The sequence below is a fragment of the Dromiciops gliroides genome, chromosome 4 (genome assembly GCF_019393635.1).
Source record: "Dromiciops gliroides isolate mDroGli1 chromosome 4, mDroGli1.pri, whole genome shotgun sequence".
Taxonomy (NCBI): domain Eukaryota; kingdom Metazoa; phylum Chordata; class Mammalia; order Microbiotheria; family Microbiotheriidae; genus Dromiciops; species Dromiciops gliroides.
The window spans coordinates 425,766,033-425,777,421 of NC_057864.1; positions in this window are offsets into that span (position 1 = coordinate 425,766,033).

Sequence of the window (11,389 nt, forward strand, 5' to 3'; positions counted from 1 at the left end):
CAATTATATTTTCCACACCATGACTTTCCCCATCATGGTTTTGATGTATTGTGGGTCAGCATAAGAAATTAAATGGAATTTTGTTGAAGCCACGAATGACACACGAAGACAAGCAGATGACAGAGACTAGGACCAAATACTTAGTCCAAATTTTACAATAAGGTACTTTTAAACACCCCATAAAAGAAAAAGAAAAAAATCAGACTTCTTCTCTGGTAGGAAGGGAGGGCCAAAAAATTTATGCAGATTTTCCTGAACGTGGGAGCTCTACACCCCTAACCCCCACAATGTGGAAGGGATAACTCTTTACTGCTGACTCACATAGAGTGAAATGTCAGTAGAAGCAAAAAAGGAAAGAAAAAGGGAAATAAAAGGAAGAGAAAGGAGGGAAAGAAGGAGGGTGAGAGGGATAATGAAGGAGAGGAGAGAGAGGGGAAAGGGGAAAGAGGAGAGGGATAACAAGGGAAGGATGAAGGGAAGGAGAGAGGAATTGAAGAGAGAGAAGAAACACTAGTAAATCTTGGACTACAGTGAGACATATGTCCTGAAAAATTAAATTCTTGAGGTAAAATAGGCACTTGAGCAGATACAATGACCAACCACAAAAGTACACTATTAACTAGATTCTAAATATTATGAAAGCTTAAGTGTCCCAGTGAATGAACTTTAATTAGTTCTAGAGCTGAATGTTTCCTGCCCTTTATCCTATTCTTTTATGGGCTTGGGAAAGTTTCATTGCTTTTGTAGATGATCCCCAGATCAATGGATCTAGCCCTATTCTCTCCACTAAACTCTATACCTGTATTGGCAATCAACCTTCATTGGATATCTCCAACTGAATATCCAGGAGGCATCTCCAACTCAGTATATCCAAACTGAAACTCAGTCTTTCTCCTTAAAGTCAAGACTCTGGACTGCCTTATTTCTGATAAGAGTGCTACCTTCTTTCTAGTTTCTCAGGTTTGCCTCTAGGAAATCAGCCTCAATTCTTCCTTTCATATCGTCAATAATTTGCTAAGTTTTGTTGATTCTACCCTTGCCTCCCCAGACACACACAGACACAGGAGAGACTGAAAGCACAAAGACCAGTTGGAGGACTGATACCATACTTTAGGGAAAATCTTATGGTACAATCAGTTAGAAGAAAGATATTAAGACTTCATCAGAATACAAAGCAGTTTGTGGAGCTGCTGTTAGGCATTTCCCCTCATCTCTGCACTACCACACCACTTCAAACCCAAACCTTCTCTCAACTTTCTGCTCAGTCACTTGCACAGTTAATTGCTCCTTCTCTCCCCCCACCCCTGACTTAATAGTATTTTATTTTTTCCCAATTACAGGTAAAGGTAGTTTTCAACATTCAGTTTTGTAAGATTTTGAGTTCCAAATTTTTCTCCCTTCACTTCTCCCTCCTGAAGCTAGCAAGCAATCTGATACAGGTTATACATTACAATCATGTTAAACATTTCCACATTAGTCATATTATGAGAAAAGAATAAGAACAAAAGGAAAAAAACACAAGAAAGAAGAAACAACAACAAAGTGAAAATAATATGCTTCTATCTGACTCCATCAGTTCTTTTTCTGGATGTGGAGAGCATTTTCCCTCATGAGTCTTTTGGCACCATCTTGGATCATTGTATGGCTGAGAAGAGTTAAGTCTATCACAATTGATCGTCGCACAGTTGATAATGTGTACAATATTCTCTTGATTCTGCTCATTTCACTCATCAATTTATGTAAGTCTTTTCAGGTTTTTTCTGAAATCTACCTGCTCATCATTTTTATAGCACAATAGTATTCCATCACATTCATATACCACAACTTGTTTAGCCATTCCCCAATTGATAGGCATGCCCATGATTTCCAATTCTTTGCCACCACAAAAAGAGCTGCTAGAAATATTTTTGTACTTGTAGGTCCTTTCCCCTTTTTATGATCGCTTTGGGATAAAGACTTAGTAGTGATATTGCTGGGTCAAAGGGTATGCACAGTTTTATAGCCTTTGGGGTATGGCTCCAAATTGCTCTCTAGAGTGCTTGCATCAGTTCACAACTCCATCAATAGTGTATTAATGTTTCAATTTTCCCATATCTTCTTCAACATTTATCATTTTTCTTTTTTGCCATATTAGCCAATTAGATGGGTATGAGGTGGTGCTTCAGAGTAGTTTTAATTTGCATTTCTATAATCAGTAGTAATTGAGAACATTTTTTCATATAGCTATAGATAGCTTTAATTTCTTCATCTGAAAACTTTCTGTTCATATCCTTTGACTATTTCTCAATTGGGGAATGATTTGTATTCTTATATATTTGATTCAGTTATCTATATATTTTAGAAATGAGGCCTTTATCAGAAACACTGGCTATAAAAATTCCTTCCCTTATTCAGATTGAAGCATATTGTTTCTACCTTTTTTTGGTTTTTTCCCTTTTGTTCTTATTCTTTCACAACATGACTAATGTACAAATAGGTTTAATGTGATTGTACATGTATAACCTACCTCAGATTGCTTTTTGTCTTGGAGAGGGGGAAGAGAAGGAAGGAAGGGAGGGAGAAAAAAATTGGAATTCAAAATGTTATAAAAACAAATGTTGAAAACGATCTTTACATGTAACTGGAAAATAATAAAATACTTTTATGATAAAAAACCACATTGCTTCCCTTCTAATCTTAGTTGCATTGGTTTTGTTTGTGCAGAAACATTTAATGTAATCAAAATGATCTGTTTTGCCTTTCTTATTTGTTCTCTATCTCATCATTGGTCATAAATTCCTCCCCTCTCCATAGATCTGACAAGTAAATTATTCCTTCCTTTTCTAATTTGCCTGTGGTATCATCCTTTATGTCTAGATCATGTACCCATTTTGATTTTACTTTGGTATATGGTGTAAGATGTTGGTCTGTGCCTAATTTCTGTCATACTATTTTCCAATTTTCCCAGCAGTTTTTGTCAAATAGTGAGTTTTTATACTGGAGGCTATAGTCTTTAGGGTTCATCAAACAGGAGATTGTTATATTCATTTACTGCTGTGTTTTTGTGTGCCTAACCTATTCCACTGATCCACCACTCTATTTCTTAGCCAGTACCAAATAATTTTGATGGTTGACAATTTATAGTATTGTTTTAGATCCAATACATCTAGGCCACCTACCTTTGCATTTTTTCATTATTTCCCTTGATATTCTTGACCTTTTATCCCCCTAGATGAATTTTGTTATTATTTTTTCTAGCTCTATAAAATAATTTTTTGTAGTTTGATTGGTATGGCACTGAATAAGTAAATTAATTTAGGTCAAATGTCTTTTTTATCATGTTAGCATGACCTACCATGAACAATTGATATTTTTCCATTTGTTTAGATTTGTGTGAAAAGTATTTTGTAATTTTGTTCATATAGTTCCTGGGTTTGCCTTGGCGGATAGACTCCCAAATATTTTATATTGTCTGTGTTTGGGGGGACTTGCAACCTGGATCAGGGGGCTAGCTCACCCAAAGAATTGGAGGCTCATCATGAATCTTGTAAAATAAAAAGATTTATTAGGAGAGGGGAAAGAATGGCTTCAGTACAGATCACCATGGTGACTGTCACTCTGGAGTAAGAAAAGACTTGGTCTTTTGTATGTTTATGAAACAAAGAAAGTGGAGAGAATTACAAAGCAACTGGGAGTGAAATACAAATGGGGGGTTAGGAGGTTTGGAATAATGGGATATTAGTAAGATATGCAGTACCCATCTATATGTTGCATATCATCTTGCATACAGTGGTATTACTTATCGGCATACTGGGGTAATGTCCTGCCATACCTCATACCTGAGGTGGGAGAGAAAGCTGTATTTCCCTTGGCCTTGGGGATTGGGATCTTTTGGTTTCTTGGGGTCCCACTATATTTCCACAACAGTCTACAACTATTTTAGATGGAATTTCTCTTTCTATCTCTTGCTGCTACACTTTGTTGGTCATTAATGTTGATGATTTAGGTGGGTTTATTTTACATCCTGCAACTTTGCTAAGATTGTGTCGAGTAGGTTTTTAGTTGATTTTTTAGGATTCTCTAAGTATACCATTATAACATCTGAAAAGAGTGATAGTTTTGTTTCTTCCTTGCCTATTCTAATTCCTTCAATTTCTTTTTCTTCTCTTATTGCTAAGGCTAACATTTCTAATACCTTATTGAATAACAGTGGTGATAATGGATATCCTTGCTTTACTCCTAATATTATTGGGAACACTTCTAACATCCCCACTACATATAATGCTTGCTGATGGTTTTATCATCTTAAGGGAAGCTCCATTTATTCTTATGCTCTCTAGTGTTTTTAATAGGAATGGCTGCTACATTTTGTCAAAAGCTTTCTCTGCATCTATTGAGATAATCATATGATTTTAGGATGACCAACTATGTTTATAGTTTTCCTAATATTGAACCAGCCTTGTATTGCCACCTGGTCATAGTATCCTGCTGATATATTGCTGTAATCTCTTTGTTCATATTCTATTTAGAAGTTTTGCATCAGTATTCAATAGGAAGATTGGTCTATAATTTTCTTTCTCTGTTTTTATTCTTCCTGATTTAGGTATCAGCACCATATTTGTCTCATAAAAGGAATTTAGTAGGATTCCTTCTTCACCTATTTTCCCAAATAGATTGTGTAGTATTGAAATTATTTGTTCTTTAAATGATTGGAAGAATTCACTTGCAAACTGTTATGAGCCTGTGATACCCCAGAAGTTTTTGGGGGGAACTCAGGGAACCTTGTCCTCAATAAACTAAACCAAAGGACAGACACAGACACACTTAAAGACATGTTTCCCCTACCCCAGGGGGAGATAATCCTATTAGGTGTGGCTGCTGCCTGAGTGGCACCAAGTGGACAGAGATAACTCCAGAGGTCCTCTCATTCAAGCCTGCAATCAAGCTTTCCCCACCCCCAAAGGGAACTTTTCATAATCAGGTGCTGATCACCCCATCTGCTATCTATAAAAGTTTTTGCCTTTCTCCTGTTTGGGAAGATAGGTATCTCAGAGAACCATGTGTCTCTGTACTATCTCCTCTTGAGAGAAGCTTGACTTATCTCTTGGTTCCTTTCTCTAGCACCCAAATAAAATATTATTTTATTCTAATTGGATTTGTGTGTGATAGGGTGTAATTCTTTAAAGAGGAATATGTAAGGCCCCCCCCCACCAACCAATTACACCATGACACAAACCCATCTGGCCCTGGCAATTTTTCCTTAGGGGGTTCATTGATGGCTTGTTCAATCTCTTTTTCTAAAATGGGCTTATTTGAGGATTTTATTTCCTCTTCTGTTAATCTGGGCAATTTATGCTTTTGTAAATATTCATCCATTTCATTTACATTGTCAAATTTTTTGGCATATAGTTGTACAAAATAGCTCCTAATTATTGCTTTAATTTCCTCTTCCTTGTTGGTGAATTCACCCTTTTCATTTTTTGATACTAGTAATTTGTTTTTCTTCTTTCTTTTTCTTTTTTTTAAATCAAATTAACTAAAGGTTCATATTTTCATTGGTCTTTTCAAATAACCAGCTTTTTTTTCTTTATTAATTCTATAGTTTTCTTACTTTCAATTTTATTAATCTCTCCTTTGATGTCTAATTTGGTATTTAATTGGGTATTTTTAATTTGTTATTTTCTAGCTTTTTTAGTTGCATTCCCAATTCATTTATCTCTTCTTTCTCTATTTTATTCATGTAGGCATTTAGAGAAAAAAATTTCCCCTAAGAACTACTTTGGCGCCATCCCATAAGTTTTGATGTTATATCATTATCGTCATTCTCTTGGATGAAGTTATTGATTGTTTCTATGATTTTTTGTTTGACCCACTCATTCTTTAGGATGAAATTATTTAGTTTCCCATTAATTTTTGGTTCTGTCATCTGACAATTTGATAAGTATGCCATCTCTGCCTTGAACCTTCTTTATAATGTGTAATATCATAGAGTCACAGAAAGATCCCTGTTTATCATGAATCTGTTAGGAATTTGGGGGGATTTTCAAGGCTAAAAACGATCTATTGAGGTCTGTGATTTAGGTCCAAAGAACATTAATTCTACCATCTGTTTTATACAAAGATTAAGTTTAGACCTTATAAATCTTATTTTTGGATAGTGCTTAGCAATTTACAAATTACTTTAAAGGCATAATCTTATTAGATCCTCACAACCATCCTGTGAGGTAGGTAATGAAACTCCACTCAAGAAGCTTTTTTCAGCAGCCTACTAGGTTCAGGCTACTGTGTTAGGCATTGAGACTACAAAAATAGGAAGGAACTAGTCCTTGCCTCAAGGAGCTTCCATCTTATTGTTAATCTAAATAATCTCACTATACAGATAAGCAAAATGAAGCCCAAAGAGATTAATTTGCTGAGTGTAAGCAGCTATGGTGTAGAGTGGTCTCAAACTTAAGTCTTTCTGAATCCATAACCAGTGTCATATGTCTGTTAACACCTTTGAAGAAAGAGACAATAGTTAGCAAATAAGCATTTATTAAGCACCTACTATGTTCCGGGCACTCTGCACTGAGGGTACCAAGAGAGGCAAAAGGTAGTCTCTGTTCTCAAAGAACCCACAGTCTAATGGAAAAGACAATATGTACAAACAGGCTATCTACAGGAAAAATTAGAGAAAATCACTAGCATGAAAGGATCTGAGGAGTGAATATTAAATAATAAATTTTCTCAAAAAATTCCACAGCCTCATCCTTCTCTTACACTGAACTTTTCAGAGTGTTACATTTTGTTCTTCAGATGATGCAATTAGATGAAATGGTTCCTGAAGTGAGAATTTGAACTTCTGTCTATGGAAATCACATTGTATTATTTCTCAAAGGACAGAGACTGCATTCCAGGCCATCTTTTTCTTTTAACAGATAAGGATAGTGAAGCTCAGAGACATTAAGTGGTTCACTGAAAGACACAGACCTTGTGAGGTACAGAACCTAGGCTTTTTTCCACTAACCTTCATGCTACTCATACATCACTCTATCACATTTAGGAAAACAAAGGCCTAGCTAGGCATATTTGCCCTTTGTTATCCAAGAGTAAGTAAAACTTGAAAGAGAATAGAATCCATCTCTTCAGTGGTAAGTAGTTTCCCTAAGAGACTTTTAGGATCTGGAGAGAAGATCCACATTTACAGTGCTTAGAAACAAATCTTTGGTTGCTTTTAAAGCAATATAAAACATTCACTTTAAAAAAAGGATTAGAATTTTTTAAAGCATTTCATTTACCACTATTTGAATAATACTCTCTCAAAAAACAGTAATTTGAAAGACTTCCTTGAGAACAGGGTATATAGCAAATTGAATAGAAATGAATACATTTGGAGAATTGGTGAAGGACAATACTAGCAATGATAGCATTCTATTCTTATCCTTTAATCACTGGAAGAGCTCAATGGGAGGGGGAGGTAGAAAACAGAATTCTTTTTAATCTTGAATAGAAAACAATAAGGAGGAGAAGGCATTAACTCACAGGAGGTTGAGTCATTTTAATATTGAATAGTGTTGTAGAAAATTCCACTTGACTTTACAGCTTGGGGTGGGAGGGAGAAGGGGACTTTTTGCTTTATCACAACTTGTAAAGGAAAGGACTGATTTATTGGTAATAACTCTTGTAGAGAGGTAAAAATGATTCCATTAGCAGGAAGTTGAAAGCTGCCACACCAAAAGCTTTATAAGGTGATAATTCAAGTTTTTCAGCTACTTATATAATAAAAATACTGACCACATGACCTGAGATATAATGCTGTAACCCAGCCTTGAAATTACCAGGGATCTTGGGGCAGAGCCAAGATGGTGGAAGAAAGGCAGTAAATGCTCAGAGATCCTGACACAATTACTCCAAAAAACTCCAAACACAGCCATAACACAACTCCTGGAGCAGAAGAACCCACAAAAAAGCCTGCTAAGATTATTTTCCAGCCAAAGACAGATTAGAAGTTCAGCAGGAGGGAGTTGCTGTACTGGGCTGGAAGTGGAGTCCAACCCCATGATCACACCAACACAAACCCAGCCCTAGGCAGGCTGTGCCAGAGAAATTTATTCCTGAGCCTCCAAATAAGCTGCACCACTGGCATCATTTGGAACTAGGCTCACGGTATGGTGAGAGGACTGAACGACTGGCCAGAGGGAAGACTACAGGGGTATCTTTGAGAGCTAAGGGGGAATTCAGTCACCCTACTCCTGTGAGGAACCAGGAAGAAATCTTGAGTGGTGGCAGCCCAGGTGGGGGAGGGGCACAGGCTCATCAGAGCTAACAACCACAGCAAACAAAATTTTGTTGCCTGGTTAATTAGCAAGTTGGCCTGGGGTTATTTACAGACCAGAGCATAGGCCAGGCAAGTAAAGAACCTGTCCCTCCTTAAATCATACCATCTGGGACCCCCTGAAGCTTGGGACAGTGTATCCTGGAAGCAGAGCCTCACATTAAGAAGGAGTTAAAGTCAAGTAAAAGACAAGCAAGATGAGTAGGCAAAGAAAGTTGCAAACCACAGAAAGTTTCTTTGGTGACAAGGTAGATCAAAATACACCCTCAGAAGAAGATAACAAAGTCAAAGCTCCTACATCCAAAGCTTCCAAGAAAAATATGAATTGGTCTCAGGCAATAGAGGTGCTTAAAAATGACTTTGAAGATAAAGGAAAAAATGGAAAGAGAAATGAGGGTGATACAGGAAAGACATGAGAAAAAAATCAACAGCTTGGAAAGCCAAATGGACAAGGAAATACAAAATCTCTCTGAAGAAAATAATTGCCTAAGAATTATAACTGAACAAATGGAAGCCAGTGACTCTATTAGAAACCAAGAAACACTAAAGCAAATCCGAATGAATAAAACAATAGAGGGCAATGTGAAATCTCTTTTTGGAAAAACTGATGACCTGGAAAATAGATCCAGGAGAGATAATTAGAAAATTATTGGACTACCTGAAAACCATGATCAAAATAAGAGCTTAGACATCATCTTCCAAGAGATTTTCAGGGAAAATTGCCCTCATATTCTAGAAGCAGAATGTAAAATAGAAATTGAAAGAATACACCTATCACTTCCTGAAAGAGATCCCAAAAGGAAAACTTCCAGGAATATTATAGCCAAATTCCAGAGCTCTTAAGTCAAGGAGAAAATATAGCAAGCAGCCAGAAAGAAACAATTCAAATACTTTGTAGATACAGTAAGGATAGCACAGGATCTAGCAGCTTCTACATTAAAGGATCAGAGGGCATGGAATATGATATTCTGGAGGGCAAAGGAATTGGGATTACAACCAAGAATCACCTACCCAGCAAAACTGTGTATAATATTTCTGAAGAAAAAAATGGGACTTCAATGAAAAAAGAGGAATTTCAGGTATTCATGATGAAATGACCTGAACTGAATAGAAAATTTGACTTTCAAATGCAAGACACTAGAGAAGCATAAAAATGTAAACAGGAAAAAGAAATCATGAGAAAAGTTAAAAAGTTAAACTGTTTACATTCTTACATGGGAAGATGATATGTCTAAATCATAAGAGCTTTCTGAGTATTAGGGCAGATGGCAGAATAAATTTAGACAGAGGGTACAAGTATAAATTGATTATGAAGGGATGATATCTGTAAAGCATATTTTTTTGTTTATCTTTTTTTTGTGGGGTGGTCAGGGGTGGTGAATGTCTTGTGTCTGAGGCCAGATTGAAGCTTGGGTCCTCCTGGGTCCAGGCTGGGTGCTTTGTCCACTGTGTCACCTACCTTCCCCATAATGACATCTTTAAGGCAAAATTGAGGGGAGAAAGGAATGCACTGGGGGAGGGGAAAGAAGAGAGGTAGAATGGGGTGAAATCTCACATGAAAAAAGGAGGAAAGGGTTTATGGAGTTAGGGGAGAGATGGGGGAGGAGTGAGGAAGTGAATGAGCCTTATACACATCAGAATTAGCTCAAAGACTTAATCTCATCAGAGTTGTCTCAAGGAGGGAATAACATACACACTCAATTGGGTGTAGTAATCTATATAACCTTGTAGGAAAGTAGGAGAGGAAGGAGATAAGAAGGGGGGTAAAAGAAGGAAGGGCAGAGCAGGGGAGGGGGCAGTCAGAAGCAAAACACCTTTGAGGAGGTATAGGGCAAAAGAAGATAGAAAATAGAATAAATATCATGGGAAGCGAATAGGATGGAGGGAAATGGCAATAGAAATTGTGAAAAAATTTTCAAAGCAGAGGCAAGGGCAATGTAAGATGATGATGGAATGATTGATTGATGGATTGATGATGATTGGAGGAAGATGAGGATTGATTGCTGAGGACTGATTGTTGATGATGAGGGCTGATTGTTGATGATGAGGATTGATTGACAATGATGAGGATTGGCTGAGTGTGATGATGAGAACTGATGGAGGATGATTGATTGATGATTGCTTGATGATGATGGCAAAACATGGTACTTACTTTGCTGGGCTATTGTGGAGAAAATTCTTTGTCAAGTTTAAGGTCTATATAAAAGTTATCTATTACTATTATTGCAATAATTAACTTCTTGGGTTTACTGTAAGGAAATCTCTCTTTAAAGTACTATATAAATGTAGTTTACTATAAAAAATTATTTGCAGAATACTATCAGAAAGAACTGGAGGGACCTGCATGAGCTGATGCAAAGAGTATACGAAATAACAGTAATATTGTGAGATGATCTGCTGTGAATGACTCGGTTATTTTCAGCAATGCAATGATCCAAAACAACTCTGAAGGTCTTATGAAAAATGGAATCCATTTACAGAGAGAGAACTGTTGGTATTTGAATTCATATTGAAACATAATTTTTTTGTTAGTTACTTTATCAGAAACAAAAAAATGATGAGCATGATATTATCAGAAAAACCTGGAAAGACCTACATGAACTGATACAGAGTGAAATGTACTGTATTCAAAATAACAGCAATATTATAAGTTGATCTGCTGTAAAAGACTTGGTTATTTTCAGCACTACAATGATCCAAGATAACTCTGAAGGACTCAGGAAATTGCAATCCATCTACAGAGAAAGAACTGATGGTATTTGAAAACAGATTGAAGCATAATATTTTTGGATAGTTTCTTAATCTGAAGTTTTGTTTTTGTCTGTTTTCTTTTACAACCTGGCTAACGTGGAGATGTTTTGCATGACAACTCATGTATAACTTATACTGAATTGCTTGAGTTCTTGGGGGGGGAGGGCGGAAGGGAGGAAAAGAAGTTAGAAAACAAAGTTTTAAAAAATTGATGTCAAAATTTATTTTTACATGTAATTTGGAAAATAAAACTCATATTAACTATGTAAAAAAGAAATTACCAAGGATCTTGATGAAATGATTGAGAACATCAGAAAGCCCAGTAGGACACATTTAAAGTTTGGG